This window comes from Elephantulus edwardii, unplaced genomic scaffold (assembly GCF_000299155.1).
Source record: "Elephantulus edwardii isolate Elephantulus edwardi_28Jun2011 unplaced genomic scaffold, EleEdw1.0 scaffold00146, whole genome shotgun sequence".
Lineage (NCBI taxonomy): Eukaryota > Metazoa > Chordata > Mammalia > Macroscelidea > Macroscelididae > Elephantulus > Elephantulus edwardii.
The window spans coordinates 4370241-4387491 of NW_006399896.1; the positions used below are offsets into that span (position 1 = coordinate 4370241).

The 17251-nt window shown below is 41.8% G+C and overlaps 1 pseudogene; it reads left to right on the forward strand.

Moving 5' to 3' along the window:
* The first annotated feature begins 287 nt into the window (after positions 1-287).
* Positions 288-1483, forward strand: LOC102876245 (annotated as a pseudogene).
* The last annotated feature ends 15768 nt before the right edge of the window (positions 1484-17251 follow it).

Below are 17251 nucleotides of genomic sequence, written 5' to 3' on the forward strand. Positions count from 1 at the left end.
ATGGGGTAGAGAAAGCTCTCCTGTGTTTGGCTGTACTGGTTTGAGAAAGCTTGCCACCTGGTAAGATGGCTGCCACATTTATTGAGCTGGGAATGATTCGCATGAGGCTGAGGTTCTCCTAACCAATCTGCATGTCCCACGCCTGCAAGGTGACCCTCTCCTGTCTTCCTCTTTACCTTATAAGTGCGCTGCAACTTCTACTCCCCCGGACTCCTTGGTAGTCTCTTAGTGGGAGCTTCTTGTTACCGTCTTCTCGTCCTCTCCAGCTCCACCGAGCCCTTCCCGTCATGCGTGAGTGCATCTCCATCCATGTTGGCCAGGCCGGTGTCCAGATTGGCAATGCCTGCTGGGAGCTCTACTTTCGAGCACGGCATCCAGCCTGATGGCCAGATGCCAAGTGACAAGACCATTGGGGGAGGAGATGACTCCTTCAACACCTTCTTCAGTGAGACTGGTGCTGGCAAGCATGTGCCCAGGGCATGTGCCTGGAACCCACAGTCATTGATGAAGTTCACACTGGCACCTACCGCCAGCTCTTCCACCCTGAGCAGCTCATCACAGGCAAGGAGGATGCTGCCAACAACTATGCCCGTGGGCACTACACCATCGGCAAGGAGATCATTGATCTCGTGTTGGACAGAATTCGAAAGCTGGCTGACCAATACACAGGTCTCCAGGGCTTCTTGGTTTTCCACAGCTTTGGTGGAGGAACTGGTTCTGGCTTCACATCCCTGCTGATGGAGCGCCTATCTGTTGATTATGGCAAGAAGTCAAAACTGGAGTTCTCCATTTACCCAGCCCCCCAGGTTTCCACAGCTGTGGTTGAGCCCTACAACTCCATTCTCACCACCCACACCACCCTGGAGCACTCAGATTGTGCCTTCATGGTAGACAATGAGGCCATCTATGACATCTGCCGCAGAAACCTTGATATTGAACGCCCAACCTACACTAACCTCAACTGCCTTATTAGTCAGATTGTGTGCTCCATCACTGCTTCCCTCAGATTTGATGGTGCCCTGAATGTCGATCTGACAGAATTCCAGACCAACCTGGTGCCCTATCCCTGCATCCACTTCCCTCTGGCCACATATGCCCCCATTATCTCTGCTGAGAAAGCTTACCATGAACAGCTTACTGTCGCAGAGATTACCAGTGCTTGCTTTGAGCCAGCCAACCAGATGGTGAAATGTGACCCTCGCCATGGTAAATACATGGCTTGCTGCCTGCTGTATCGTGGTGATGTGGTTCCCAAAGATGTCAATGCTGCCAAGACCAAACGTACCATCCAGTTTGTGGATTGGTGCCCCACTGGCTTCAAGGTTGGTATTAATTACCAACCTCCCACTGTAGTGGCTGGTGGAGACCTGGCAAAGGTGCAGCCGTTGCTGAGGCCTGGGCTTGCCTGGACCACAAGTTTGATCTAATGTATGCCAAGCATGCCTTTGTTCACTGGTACGTGGGTGAGGGAATGGAGAAAAAGAAAAAAAAATTTAGAAAATAAAATAAGTGCACTGCAGTCCCCAAAAAAATTTAGTAGGATTGACTCTCTGAATGGCTCCCAGAGTGGTGTGTCTCCATCATGCTTATCCCCATCAGGGTGTCACTGTTCATTGCTGGTGAATGGACAGCGACACTAGGCCAAAATAATACTATGGCCAAGAGCTTCCCTTGCCAGCCCTCTGGCAGTGGAAGAGGAGGCTAGATTGAATCCAACTATGTTTGGGGAAAATGTCACTTTTTTAATTCAGAGAGTGATGAGGAGCCAAGTTAATTCAGATTCACCATACAAGGTGAGCTGGGGTATGACAGTTACAGAGAAATAGGGCTCCCTTGTGGTGGAATTTATGCATCTGTGTAGGGTCCCGTTGCAGCAAAATCTTGTCCTGGTTCAGCTACAGTGTGCTCATTTATGCTAACATTGTGTATATAGTTTCCATGTTTCATTGCAGAGGGTGCAAATGAGGAAGTTATGTAGCAAATGCAAGAGGGCTTAATCTGCTTATCAAGTTCTGGTTCCCAGAGGGGTATATCCCACAATGGTGGAGCACTCAGTTTGGGATGATGGAATGGCTTGAGGTGGCTGGGTGGAATGTGGTCTAGAGAAATTGATTGGTACTGCTACTAGCAAAGGTTATTGTAAAGAGGCACACAGGAAACAATGGGAAAGGTTCGTCACCATCTGACTTTGGTTAAGGAACTGTAAGATGCTCTGGATAACTTGGACCAAGGTCAGAGGCTGCATATTTGTGGCCCTCTAGAGACTTGTTTATCATTGTCAGCTCAGCTTTGAGAATGTCATTGGAAATCTTTACTTTGGTGTTGGCATCTAGAACGCATTATCTGCTTATGTGTATTGTGCTAGAGGGCAAGGAACTATATCCAGTAGAATATAGTTTTCCTTTAACCCCAGCCTGCCACTTGGCATTCCAGGGATCTGAGATACAAAGGTAGAAGTTTCTCTGTTCAATTAAAAAAAAAGTGTGGTATTATAAACGTCCGGAATCTTGTATAACCAATGTGGGGAAACCCCCATATGTCTCTGGCCACTGCCGACAGTATGAGTGGAAATTTTCTGAAGGAATTCAGAGAATACACAAGTTGACAGTATGTAGGAAACAAGCAAAGGGTCGTCCATAGGATGAAACTGTCAGGCGATTCTGAACTGGTGATTGCTGCTTGGCATCCCTGTCGAAAGCAGTCTGCTGAGCCAATGAGGTGTGTGTTTGTAGTAAACTACTGCACAGATGTTTCTCTTACTTTAAACTTCCATATGTAAAAATTACCTAGGGCATGGGTGCTGAGTGAAGTGAAGAGTAGTGGGACACATCATCTGAGAGGTGTAAAGAAACTAGCTCAGTGAGAGGAGTATGTTTGACCTGAGAAAGGTGGTGCCAATGGGGGCTACTTATGACCTTAACTACCGTGGGAGTGGTCAGGATGACTGTATAAGGTCTGTCCTCGTGTGATTGAAGAGGTTTGGGTGCATGCTGTTTGATGAGAAAGACATCTTCTGGGGTGACTCCAGATGTCTGCTCTAGACATTCCGGCGAGCAGTCTGTATGTTCCCAGACTAATTATCTAAGGAGGGAGAGATAAGGAAGGTATGATGCTAAAAGAGGGGTTCAGTGGGTAGGTTATGGTTCAGCAGGAACAACCAGCCACACATCAACTCAAAGGGGCTTAAAGAGGATGATGAATAAGGTGTTGCTTGGTTACAACCTTAGAAAATAGGAAGTAAGTCAACCCAAGACGTGACAATCTTTTTAGTAAGATGGTATTAATGAGTCCATTAATGCACTCTATTTTTCCTGAAGGCTGGGGGCAACATGGTATGTGCAACTTTCAACAGATACCTAAACTATAGGATACCTGCTGGGTGACTCTGGAGATGAAGCTAGGACCATTGTCTGATTGTATGGCAGTACGGAGGCCAAACCTGGAGATGATATCCTGGAGTAGGGCCTAAGTGACCTCATCTACCGTTTCTCACCAGGTGGGGAAGGCTTCAACCCATCCAGAGAAGATATCTACATAGTTAGGAGATACTTATATTTCTTGTGGGTCGGCCTATGGGTGAAATCAATCTGCCAATCCTGTCCACATATGTGGCCTCGTTGGAGTTGATGGGGTGGGGGGACTGATATTCCCCTGAGTATTCACTAGTTTACAAGTAAGGCATATGTCCTGCACTGATTCAACATCCGGGTCAGGGAAGGAGAATGAAAAAAAGGATGGAAGAATTTTAAAAGAGCTTTGGTTCCTATATGTATGGACTGATGCACCTGTGTTACAATAGCTGCTTTTTGTTCTTGAGGCAAAACTGCTTTGCCATTTACCATGAACCATCCACTGGGAGTTAGGCGGCCTCCATTTTAGAGGAGAGACTGCTTTTCTTTCATAGTGTATTTTGTATGGAGATCTGGAATGGTGAAACATGTTGTGGTCGTTGCAAGGTCAAAGTTTTTGCTATATGGTCTGCTTTGTTGTTTCCCTTGGTGAAAGGGGAAGAATCTGACTGATGTCCTTTGCGGTGAATTACAGCAACCTGCTTGGGCAGTTGAAGAGCTCTCAACAAGAAAATAATCAGCCTGCTATTAAGTATAGGCGAACTTTTTGTTGTTATAAAGCCTCACTTGTGCCAGATAGTAGCATAGCAATGAGCAATTAAGAAGGCATATTTAGAATTTGTGTAAATGTTGACAGTCAGGCCTCTGACTAGATGTAGAGCTCTCATGAGGGCAATAAGTTCGGCTTTTTTGTGAGGTCATGCTCTCAGGAAGTTTCACTGCTTCCCACACCTTGCTTATGAATACTACAGCATAGGCTATTTGACAGTACTCTTCAGAGATCATACAAGAGCTGTTGTCTACAAGCAGTATGGTCTGGATTTGGGATCGGTTGGTCAAACAGAGAGGGAAGTAAAGAGTGTGTAGGGTGGCTGGATTAAGGGATGGTGATCGAGAGAGAAAAATATCAGGGTTTTTGAGGAAGAGTAGATGGAGTTCAACTCTTTTAACTGGTAGGATAAGGATATTACACGGAAAGTTTGTGGGGATAAGCAGCTTACGGGAGAACAAGCAGGTACTTACATGTTTCAAGCCTCTGTGGTGTTGTGTAGAGATAGGGAATTGGGCCTAATGGGAAAAGAAGAGGGGTCCTTCAGAGTCACAGAACAGGTTGATTATGAAAGGCTACAGATAGGGTGGAAATATCCTATACAACAAGGCTGACAACATCTGGTAGTAGAGGTAATGTTAGGAGTGGGGTGGGGATCAGCGGTGAGGAGAGATAAGAGGGATAGAACTAAAGGATGATTAGGTGAACTAGGTATGCTTGACTCCCAGTGAAACACAGCCCCAAATTTAGACAGGAGGTCCCTGCCTAGCAATGGAGTTGGGCATGTATGGATATTTAGAAAGGAAGGAATGAATACTCATTTGTTGAGAGTAATGAGAAAAGGTTGAGTTCTAAGAGGCTTGGAGGGAAGGCCACCGACCCCCATTACTGAGACCTGGGAAGGGAAAACAGGACTCCTCCCCACCCCCCACCCCCGAGAATGTAGTATTGAAAAGGTAGGCCCGGGTCAATGAGAAAGGAAACTGGCTTACCTGCTACCTGAAGGGTTACCCTGGCATCAATAAGGGTGATGGGGATCATCAAACTAGAGCATCTTCAATCTTCAGTGCCTAGGCCCAGGAGGTTGACCTGGATGGGGACTGGGTCAAGTGAAGGGACTGCCCTACCACAACTAGGCACTGAAGTGTAGTGCTGGCACACTTGGGTAGGCTCCTGACACAGGCCTGTGGTTTTGGGGTGTGTGCAGACAGGAGTCCAGTGCAGGTAAACCTGTATTCCAAGGGAGTCCAAAATGCCTGGACTGGAAGTCTGCAAAGTCTGGAATGGAGGCTAGAATGCGTGGAAGTTTTTATGAACTATTGAGTCTAGCTTTAGGAGCCTCCAGGGAAAAGGGAGGAGTGGGAGAGAATACAGAGATCAGAAGGAAATAAGGGGAAAATATTATCCAGTCAGCAGCTGCACACAGAACAGGAGGGGAGTAGAGAATCAGAACATTACATTACCATTCAAGCATCTCGGCATTGCTGGGGCCGGTAGGTTTGAAAGAGAGTAAGGAAGCACACCACACTCACCCTGAAGAAAAACGGGGGCATAGCACACCTTAACTCATCTCGCAGTTTTCCTGTACCAGATGTTAGGCCATGGACTTAAAAAAGAAATAAGAGAAAACTTAAAAGCAGCTATATAGGGGGGCTCCCAGACAAGGTTCCTCATTCTGAAGATGCAGAAGGAGGAAATCATGATTTGAGCTTATTGGGGAGGGTTTTTATAACAGGTCTTCAGGCAGGGTGGGGTGGGACATTCCATTGTGACTTATGGTTCATCATTGTGATTATGGTTAGTTCTCCCAGGTGAGTGAGGCCATTCACTCTTCTTGTCAACATGTATATTCTTTGAATTCATCATTCTCCCCCTAGACCTAACACTAATAACATGCCCAAAGTACTTAAGGTGAACTTTAATCATCTTTACCTCTAAGAATCATTCTGGGTGCACATTATCTAAGATATATCTATGTGTTATTTTTGCAGTCCACAGGATATCCAATACTCTTCTCCAACATCACAGTTCAAAGCCATCAGGTCTTCTGTAAAACGTATTCACTATCCAAATCTCAGCAGCACAGCAAGTGACTGAAAAGACCATGACCCAAATAAAATGGCCCTTAGTCCTCAATCTAAAATCATTTCTCCTTAATAATTTGGAAGTATCTCTTACTACAGACTTCCCCAGTGCACTACGTCTCCTGATCTTTTCACTGCTTGTACCAAGTCAATTAACTGTAAATCCAAGTAAAATGAAGTAATTGACAGTTTCAATCTCTTCTCCATCTATCTCAATGTTGCCTATAGGGCCAGTGGTGAGAATTTTTATTTTCTTTACATGCAGATGCAATTTATGTTAAAGGCTGTAGTATTTGATCTTCAATATGAATTCTTTGAATTCAGCTTGATAGCAGAATATAATCAGTCAGGACAACTGATGAAATGTGCTCACAAATAACTTAGCCTTCGGCATCTCAGCTTTAGCCAAACATTACAGAGCTTTTCATTCTGCCATCTATGGCTGCCCCACCCTCATCAGTCCTCCAACAACCTTAGATAAAGGCTTCTAGCTCTGATTCTGTAGGGTCCCAAGTTCAGCTCTTTCTCATGTCATGTCTCTGGCTCTCTTCCACAGCTGCTCTTGCTGCTCCTCTAGGCCTGATCTGAGAAGAGCAAGAAATCATTAGACTCAAAGGATGTACACTCTGCATTCTCTACTTCTTTGCTACTGATGAGATTCTCTAAATCTGCCTTTGAATCTGTTCAATTTAGTGTCAAGCCTATACAATCCCCTTTTGGATAGACTAACACACCTATTCTCACATACACATGTCAAAGTCAAAGTCAGTGGCTAGAAAAGCCATTTTAAACAATAAACCTTGGGCACCACAGCTGCCACTCTTTGGTCAGTTTGGTATACTGTGGTGACTTGGGTGGAAGCTATGCACTTAGTATTTCAACCAGGTCATCTACCCACTCATTCTCAGTCTCTCACTCACTCCTTTTTGTTGAGTCAGAACTGACTCATAATGGTCCCTTCAATGGAATCTGGAGGCTGTAGATTGCATGGGAGAAGACTGCCTATCTTTCTCCTGAGGAACCACTAGTATGTTCAAACTGCCAGAGAGGTATGGCCTTAAGTTACCAGAACAATTCCCTATGAACTATGCCACCAGAACTCCTTAAGACAGATATATTTCAGCAGAGCTTTTAGACTAGGAAAGACTAGGAAGAAGGACCTAAAATTAGTCAATGAGGACTCTATGTATGGAACACAAGGGAATATTTCTTCAGGTAGCACTTGAAGAAAAGTTCCGTCAGTTTAAAGACCCTCAAAATCCATAGTAGCCACAACAGTAGACTTGAATAGTAAAGTATCCTGAATATGGTACAAGATGATTGTCATTATTCAGAAGTGACTAGACAGGAACTAACAACAGCTGATGCATGAGGAGGGTATTCAGCAAATATTAGCCTATACCTGTAGTATGGTGTTATTGTTGCTATGTATTGTTATGTTTTGTTAAAACCAACTCACAGGTGACCCTTTAGCAGTTTCTGAAGCAGTAAGTTGCAGGAGAGGAAACTGAGATTGAAACTGACGTTAAGACACATACCTACTATGGTTATGTTTGTTGCGTACAGTCGAGTTGATACAAACCCATAGCTGACCCTCCAGTGTGTTTTCAGAGGCAGTTAATTGAATATAGGAGGAGACTGCCAAGCTTACTCACACAGGAATGGTTGATACGTTTGAACCACATGACTTTGAGTTGCAAATGCAACCCCTTACCATTAAAAGACAAGAATTCCATTCTACTATAATAAGGAGTACCTTCATTCTTGTTATTGTTGTCATTGTTAGGCACCCTCGAGTTGAGTACAACTCATAGCCACCCTTTGAACAACTGATCTGAGCCCTGTCCAATCCTGTGCTACCCTCAAAATATCTGGTATACTCAAGCTCATTGCTGCAGTCACTGAATCAGCCTACCTAGTTGAGTGTCATTCTCTCTTTTGTCATCCCTCCACCTTCCCAAGCAAGATGTCTCTCTCCAAGGAATAACCTCTCCTAGCAAAATGCCCAAAATGTGTGAGTTGATGCTTCATCATCTTTGCCTTCAAGGAGCATTCTGGCTGCACCTTCTCCAAAACTTATCTGTTTGTTCTTTTGGCAGTCATGAACACTATTCCACACTCTTCTCTAACTGCTCTTGTTAAGTGCTGTCAAGTGGACTGAAACCCGGTAGCCTTATGAACCTTGCCCTATTCTGCTCTACTCTCATGAACTCTGCCCCAAAATACTCAAGCCCATTGTTACAGTAACTGTGTTGTCAAAGCACTCAGCTACTGATCACAAGGTTGGAGGCTAATGTTCAATCTTAGGTGTCTGAAAGAAAGGTCTGGCAAAAACCTTAGTCATCCAAAATATTAGTCATTGAATGCCCTGTGGAGTGCAGTTCTACTCTGATACACATGGGGTGTCTGTGAGTTGGAATCAACTCAGCGGCAATTGGTTTGGGGAAGTAAGTCATTGCACAACATGTGATTAAAAACATGTAGTTTGTTTTACAAAGAGCTCTTGTGGTGTGGTGCTTTATGTTCTTTATATGACCTTTTGGTCATATAAGTCAGCAGTTTGAGTATACCAGTTGCTTTTTGTGAGACAGATAGGAAGTCTCCTCTTATAAAAGTTCACAGCCTTAGAAATTCAATGGAGGGTTGAGATGAGTTGAAATCAACTTAATGACATTGGTTTGAGGGTGGTTTTTTTACTTAAAAAAATTATATTTGTTTTTCTATTACATTCACAAGGAGATAAGCAGGAACAAGAGGAAATATGAGCATGATTTATTTCACAAAGTCCCTGACCCTCATCTAGTGCAAATAATCCTTTTGAGGCAAATATACTGATGTGTCAAATGCTATAATGGTTACCCATGGTGGACAGTGGTTTGGTGGAGATTCCCAATTAAAACAAGCTTAGAAGCAGGAGTTATATCCACTTCTGAAATGGCTTGCCTCTGGAAACTCTATGCACGGTGCTCAGGTCTTTAATTCATAGGGTTGCTATGAGTCATCTACAACTTGATGGCACCTAACAACAACACAACATACTTTCATCTTACAGATGTGGAAACTGAGTTCTACGTATGTTCCTGCTACCATTATACAAGGCATATTGTTGTGCACCGTTGAGTCAGAACCAACCCAGAGCTGACCCTCCAGTGTTTTTTCATAGGCAGTTAATTGCACACAGGAGGAGATTGTCCATCTTCTCCCACAGAGCAGCTGGTGGATTCAAACCACACACTTTTGGGTTGCTAATGCAACTCCTTACCATTAGGCCACCAGAGTGAAGTACTATTGTCCTGGGTCAATCGTCTCATTTCCAGCTGGATGTTCTTCATTACCTTATACTCAGTAACTGGCCTTCTATTAATTAGTTATGCTTTCTCCATGTTTGCACATCTCCAAAGAATCTCTCCCTCCCCTTTCGTCAGCATCAAATATGTGTCAGGGCTTTTAACACTCAAGCCCTGTAATCAATCAAGTACTTTAATTAGAGATGAGAGTTATAATACTCTGTCAGTAGATGTCCTTCCCAGAAAACACCCTTGCCTATCCCTCATCACTTCTAGTAAGACAGCAATAACACTTTCCACTCTCCCTCAATAATAAGCAAATCTTCTTTAATTGCCCACATCTGCAGGAGAAATCTCTTTATTTATTACTCTCTGAGCTAATTCCCACCAGAGCCTCTTCCATGATTTCACAAATCCTCTGAGACAAGATATGTCCAGATGTAAGGAAATGGGAAGAAACAGTCTTTGTGCAGAAAGCCACACATTTAATGATAAAGCCATAGGCTATTGCTCATAATTAATAGAACTGAATCAAAGAGAAGGTAATTTTTTTTACCCAATTAATGTACCAATTAAATACACATCACATCACATTCTCCACTCCTGGGGAAAATAACTCTGGAAAAAAATGTGGTTATCTTATAAGATCAGGCATAATATCTTGCCACAATCATCAATCATTTCTGATTTTAAGGGAAAGTAGGCAAATCTGTGGCCCTTGCTCCATAGTAACACATTCATGTATAATATTCAGATGAATTTGGTACTTATCCCAAGCAATAACCATTTAGATATGGAATATCTCTTTCTTTGGAAAACAAGGGACATTTGGTGACACCTGCATACTTCTGTGTATTTTGTTTGTCAATTTCCCCACGCATTTGAGGAGTTTTCTCTCCTGTGCCAGTGTTTGATGTGGTAGCCTTCTGAAGGAGCAATAGACACACTCAGTTTTGAAAATACAACTGAGCTTTCCATAGGTAGTAACCCAGTAGCATCTGAGTACCAAAAACACTTCCCACTCCATGCATCCCCCAGTTCCTCCATAATAAATTATCTTCCCTCAATGGTGGTTACAAATAGACCGAATTGCTGGTGACAGCTTGAAATCATTTCACTTCAGCTGCTACCTCCCATATAGGCTTAACTCATTATCTTCAAATCACCTCTGGCTCATGATGGTCCCGTTTGTGCCACTGGGTGTTCCATAGGATTCCCCATAACTGAGGTTTTTTTTTTAAAGTTGGATCACTAGTCCTTTCTTCTGAGGCAGCTCTGAGTGAACATGAAACTCCAACTTTTCAATTAGCAGCTACACACATTAACCATTCCCACTCCCAGGCTTTCTGTTATGTACCATTGAGTTGGAATCCAACCACAGCTGACCCCCTCACCCCAGCACCTTTTTAAGAGGCAGGAAATTGCTCAGGAAGAGATTGTCCATTACAATCTCCAGGCTTAGTATCAGCTATTAAGTCACAAGAATACCAGTACTGCTAGGACAATAAAGGAGAACCATGCATCAATTGTAACTAATTCACTGGGCACCCTGTATACACTCTGTTCTCCCCTCATTCCAGGCCATCTGCTCCTTTGTCACAGAACATCTTTTCAGCTGTTGCTGCTGCAGAGCCAGAGCAATGCTCTATCCTTGTGATCTTGTACTAGACATCCAATTAATACCCAATCCTAAATTGTATGGAATTCACTAAGTCTGAATGAGCATTCTGTGCAGTAACACAGTGGCAGATTGGAACCCCTCTACCTGTTAGAGAGAAGCAGACTGGTGAGCAGCATTTCTTTTCTTTTTTAGTTTTGTGAGCATTTCTTGTTCTCTTACTTTAGAGTCTCACTAAATCTAGATTTAGCAAAACAAATGAGTCTGACGCACATTGGCTCCTACAATGGATAACCTGTCAGATAAATAAATGAAGGCATATGTTATAACTCTCCCTGACTTCACCATCTATGAATAGTACTCTCTTCTTTTGAACTTCCGCATCAGAAATCTACACAGCAAAGTTTATCAATTAATTTAGTCACTTCCAAGTATTCAAACTGGGTTCTAGAAGACCTGATGCTCTAAGGGATATGTTGGGCTGCAAAACAAAAGGTCAGCAGTTCTTATTTTTTATTCCACAGGAGAAAGATAAGACAGTGTCTTCGCGGAAGTTTTACTGACTCAGGAACCAGACCAAAGGTGGTTTATTCCTAAAGGGATTCCAATGAAAATTTTGTATGTTATCTCCACACAAAGATATCGATCAATCACAGGGATACACTTGCTGATCGAAAGAAAAAAACTTGGCACCCAGACATATATTTAAATTCCATTCTCAAAACACATCACTTCTGAAGAATAATGGATTGGAATACAGCAGTAGATAAATTCTGGATTATACTAATTGTTTTATATTCTATTGAACAGAAGATTTCAAAGAAAGCTGGACAATAACTAGGGATGATAGAGGGAGAATTGCTTTTGAGCTGTGGTGTTGGAGAAAAGATGGATTGATTCCGTGACTGGTGTAATGGGGATAGGCGTGTAAGAGACAGTGAGATTGGCAAGGGATAGAAAAGGGTTTAGGGCTGTTGTACATAGGGTCACTATGAGTTGCAAGTGACTCGACAGCACATAACAACAACAACATCAACACTCTCACACACAAGGTGTCTCAGAGTCACAATCATGAACATCTACTTATGGACAATTTGTACTTGCCCTTTGTTGTTGTTGTTGTTGTTGTTGTTGTTGTTGTTGTTGTTGTGTGCCACTGAGTCATGTGCGACTTATAGCGACCCTATGCACAACAGCCCTAAACTCTGCTCTGTTCTGTACCAATCACACTGTCTCCAACACACCTATCCCAATTACCCCAGTCACTGAATCAATCCGACTCATAGAGGACCTTCCCCTCCTGCGCTGTTCCTCCATACTCCCAAGCATGATGTCCTTCTCCAAGGACCAGTCTTTCCTTACAACATGTCCAAAGTATGTTAGACGGAGCCTCAGAATCCTTGCTTCCAAGGATTCCAAGCTTTAACCTTTTCCAGGATGAATCTGTGTATTTTTCTAGCAGTCCATGGCACTCTCAATACTTTTCTCCAGCACCATAGCTCAAAGGAATCAATTCTCCTTCTATCCTCCTTGGTCATTATCCACCTCTCTGATGCATAACAAGTGATTTCAAAGACCATGGCCTGTATCAGACGCACCTTAGTCTCCAGAGAGACACCATTGCTCTTCAGTACTTTGGAGAGATCTCTAACAGCAGATTTTCCCATGGCAATATGCCTTTTAATTTCCTGGCTACTTGCCCTTTAGTAGTGTATAAAATTGCTTTAAAACTTTAAAACAACTGAATCTATCCTACTTGCAGCAAATTATTGATCATAAACACTACCATTTTATTCCCGTGTGGCATTAAAGTCTTTAAAAGGGGTTTAATTGCCTTTTCTTGCACTGACAGTTACATAAGAATTGTATGCACCTTTTTCAATTTACCTACAAATTCCACAAAAATACACATATAGGGATAGATTACATTTATAAGCTGGGAACTAAGTGTATATGTAGATAGATATAGATTCTATTGTTGTGTACTGTAGAGTCAGAACCAACCCATAGCTGATTTTCTGTCAAGTTTTCAGCGACAGCTGATCGCACAAGAGATTGCTCTTCCTTCTCCAGAGGAACAGCTAGTGGATTTGAACTGCATGCCTTTGGGATTGCAGCACAGCTTGATTTCTCTGAAAAACTCTAAGTGATATAATACAGTAAATTACACTATTCAGAATGTGAAAAGATAACTCACAGGAAAGTATTTGCAAATCATATATTTGATCAAATACAGGGCAGGGTTTAGAGCTGCTGTACATAGGGTTTCTATGGGTCACAGGTGACTTGCTGACACATAACAGCAACAACATCTCTAAGTATTGCAACTCAAGGTGTGAATTTGTTTCTTAGTTCTTTCAGCACGTTCTTCCTTTTTTATTCTCCAATTATAGGTCTCTGCACGTTACATGATAGTAGTTTGGTTTGACTTCCGAAGCTGTCTTTTGAAATCTTCTCTTCAGCTCTTTTATTTCAGCATCTTTTCTCATTATATTTTATTCTTGGCACTCTATTACAAGTTTCAGTGTCTCTTCTGACATCTATTTTGTTGTTTTTTTTTCTTTCTTCCATTTTGGACTGTCCATTGGATATCTAATACTCTTAAACAAAATAATTCAAAAGTATTGATTCCTCTTCAGCCATCTATATCCATTGTTCAAATTTCTGGTGCATATTAAGAAATAGAAAATGTCATGGTTTGGATCAAGTGCACCTTAGTCTTTAAAGTGATATCCTTGCTCTACTGCATGTTAGTAAGGTCCTTGATACCAGATCTTCCCAATACATCACATCTTTTGATTTCTTGACTGCCGACATTTTGGGTGTTAGTTGTGGACTTAAGAATACATATATCATTGACCATTTCAATCATTTCTCCTAGCATGATGTTGCCTTTTGACCCATTATGAGGATATTTGTGTTAATGATGTTTACATGCAATCCATATTAAAGGCTATAAACTTAGATCTTCATCTAAGTGCTTAAAGTCTTCTTCACTGTTTTGAAAGCAGAGATTTTTCATCTGCATAATGTTGTTGTTGTTATGTGCCATCGAGTCACTTGTGACTCATAGCGACCCTATGTACAACAGCCCTAAACTCTGCTCTGTCCTGTGCTAATTGCACTGTCTCTGATACACCTATCCTGATTACTCCAGTCACTGAATCAATCCACCTCATAGAGGGCCTTCCCCTCCTGCACTGTCCCTCCACCCTCCAAAGCATGTCGTAACTCTCCAAGGACCTGTCCCTCCTTACAACATGTCCAAGCTATGTCAGACAAAGCCTCAGAATCCTTGCCTCCAAGGAGCTGCCCAGTTTAACCCTCTTCAGGATGAATGTGTTTGTTTTCTTAGCAGTCCATGGTACCCTCAATACTCTTCTCCAGCACCACAGCTCAAAGTAATCAATTCTCCTTCTATCCTGCTTAGTCATTGTCCAACTCTCTGATGCATAGCAAGTGATTGCAAAGACCATGGTCTGTATCAGACACACCTTACTCTCCAGCAAGACACCATTGCTCTTCAGAACTTTGGAAAGATCCCTAACAGCAGACTTTCCAATTGCAATATGTCTTTTAATTTCCTGGCTAATAGAGCCAAGAATGTTGACTGTGGAGCCAAGCAAACCAAAGCTGTGAACAATCTCAATCTCTTCATCATCCATCCTGATGCTCCCAATTGTTCCAGTGGTGAGAATCTTTGTCTTCTTGATATTGAGCCTCAAACCATAATGAAGGCTGCAGTCCTTGACCCTCTGCAGCAAGTGCTTCAGGTTCTCCTCAGTTTCAGCAAGCAGGGTGGTGTCATCTGCATGATGCAGATTGTTAATAGATTTTCCACCAATCCTGATGCCACATTTCTCCTTATAGAGGCCAGCCTCCCAGATAATCTATTCTGCATACACGTTGAAAAGGTATGGAGACAGGACACATCCCTGCCATATGCCCTTCACAGTTTTGAACCATGCAGTATTTCCTTGCTCTGTTCTGATGACTGCCTCTTGGTTAAAGTATAAATTTCGCACGATCAAGTGTTCTGGGATTCCCATTCTTCTCACAGTCAGCCACAGTTTGTTATGATCTACACAGTCAAACACCTTTGCATAATCAATAAAACACAAATAGACATTCCCCTTGTATTCCCTGCTTTCAGCTAAGATCCATCTAACATTAGCAGCAATATCCCTAGAACCACGACCCGTTCTAAACCCAGCCTGGACTTCTGGCAGTTCTTTGCTGATGTGCTGTTTCAGTCATTTTTGGATAATTTTCAGTAGGATCTTGCATGCATATGAAATCAATGATATTGTTCTATATTTTCCACACTCTGTTGGGTCACCCTTCTTTGAAATGGGAACAAATATAGATCTCTTGCAGTCAGTTGGCCAAGTGGTTGTTTTCCAGATTTCATGGCACAACTTGGTGAGCACATCCAGGGAAACATCTGTTAGCTTAAATATGTCAATTGGTATATATTCCTGGGGGCTTATATTTTGCTATTTCCTTCAAAGCAGCCTGATCTTCTTCCTTCATCAGCAAAGGCTCTTGCTCATATGTTGTTTCATGAAATTCTTGTGTGTCTGCCAATTGCTTTCGATACAGTGACTCAGTATATTCTTCCCATTTTCTTTTAATACTTCCTGGATCGTTTAATAGTAGTTGGTAAGTCTTTCTCCAATCCTGATGCCACATTTTTCTTCACATACTCTGCCTCTTGGTCTATGTATAGTTTTAGCAGGAATACACTTAAATAGTATAGGAGTTCCATTCCTCTCAATATTATCCATAATCTGTTATAAACCCAGAGTCAAATACCTTTAGTGAATAGTCATTAAAAGAAGTAAACCACCTTTCTTGTATCTTCTCCTTTCAGCCAAGTTCCAGTTGACATCAGCAATGTTATCCTTCATTCCATGGCTTCTTCTGAATGCAGCTTGGATTTCTATCAGTTACCTGTGCGTAAACTGTTTTGTCAATTTTTTAATTATCCCCAACAAGATTTTGCTCCCATGTGATATTAATGATATTCCTCAATAATTTTTTCACTCTATTTGATCACTTTATTTGGAATGGGAACTAGTACCGATCTCTTCCAATTGGTTGGCTAGGTAGCTGTCTTGGTATAAACTAGTGAGAAAATTCAGGGCTTCATCTGTCCGTAAAACACTTCAATTTGTATCGCCTCAGTTCCTAGGACCTTATTTCTTGCCAGAACTTTCAGTGCAGCTTCTATTTCTTTCTTCAGGACTATGAATTTTTTATCATATGCTACTTCCTGAAATGGTCTCTTGTCAACCAATTCTTCTTGGTACAGTAACTCTGTACTCTTTGCAAATCCTTTCGATTGTTTCTGCATCATTCAACATTTTCCAAATCAAATAATCCAGTATTTCAAGTCAAGGCTTGACTTTGTTCTTGATTCTGTCAGCATCAGAAATGTCAAGCAAATTCTTCTCTTTTGACTTTTTAACTCTCTTTGTATATTTGTTATAACATGTTACTTTGTCTTCTGTTTAGCTTCCTTACTTTGCCCTTTCTTGCTTTTGTTCTGGCATCTTTACATTCTTATATAAGTTTCAGAGTCCTTCCAATATCCATTTTGGTTTTTTCTTTCTTGTCTTTGTAATGACCTTTTGGTTTCTTCATGAACTCAAATGGTCTTCAGTTATTGTTCAAAGCATTGAATCCATTTTAAAATTGCTTTTAAAAGATAGTTTTTAAGTTCAGCTGAGACAGACTCTAGGTCATATTTTGGTTAAATGGACTTGTTTTTATGTTCTTAAGCTTCTACTTGAACTTGCACACAAGTAATTGATAGTTTGTTCCACGTACAGCCCCTAACCTTGTTTTCACTGCTGATATTAAGCTTCTCCATCAACTCTTTCAATATAATTAATCTGACTCTTCTGTAGTCATCTACTAAGGTCAATTTGTAAAGCTGTTGTTTATGTTTGGTTTTTCTTAACAAGTTATTTACAATGAATGACTTATTCACTGTACAAAATTCTCTCATTCAATCTCCAGTCTCATTCGGTCGCCAAGACCATCTTTTCTTTTTTTTCTATAATTATATTTTACTAATTTTCATAAACATTTACAGAGATTTTGGGTTTCCATTCATTCATTGTTGCACTATTCTCTCT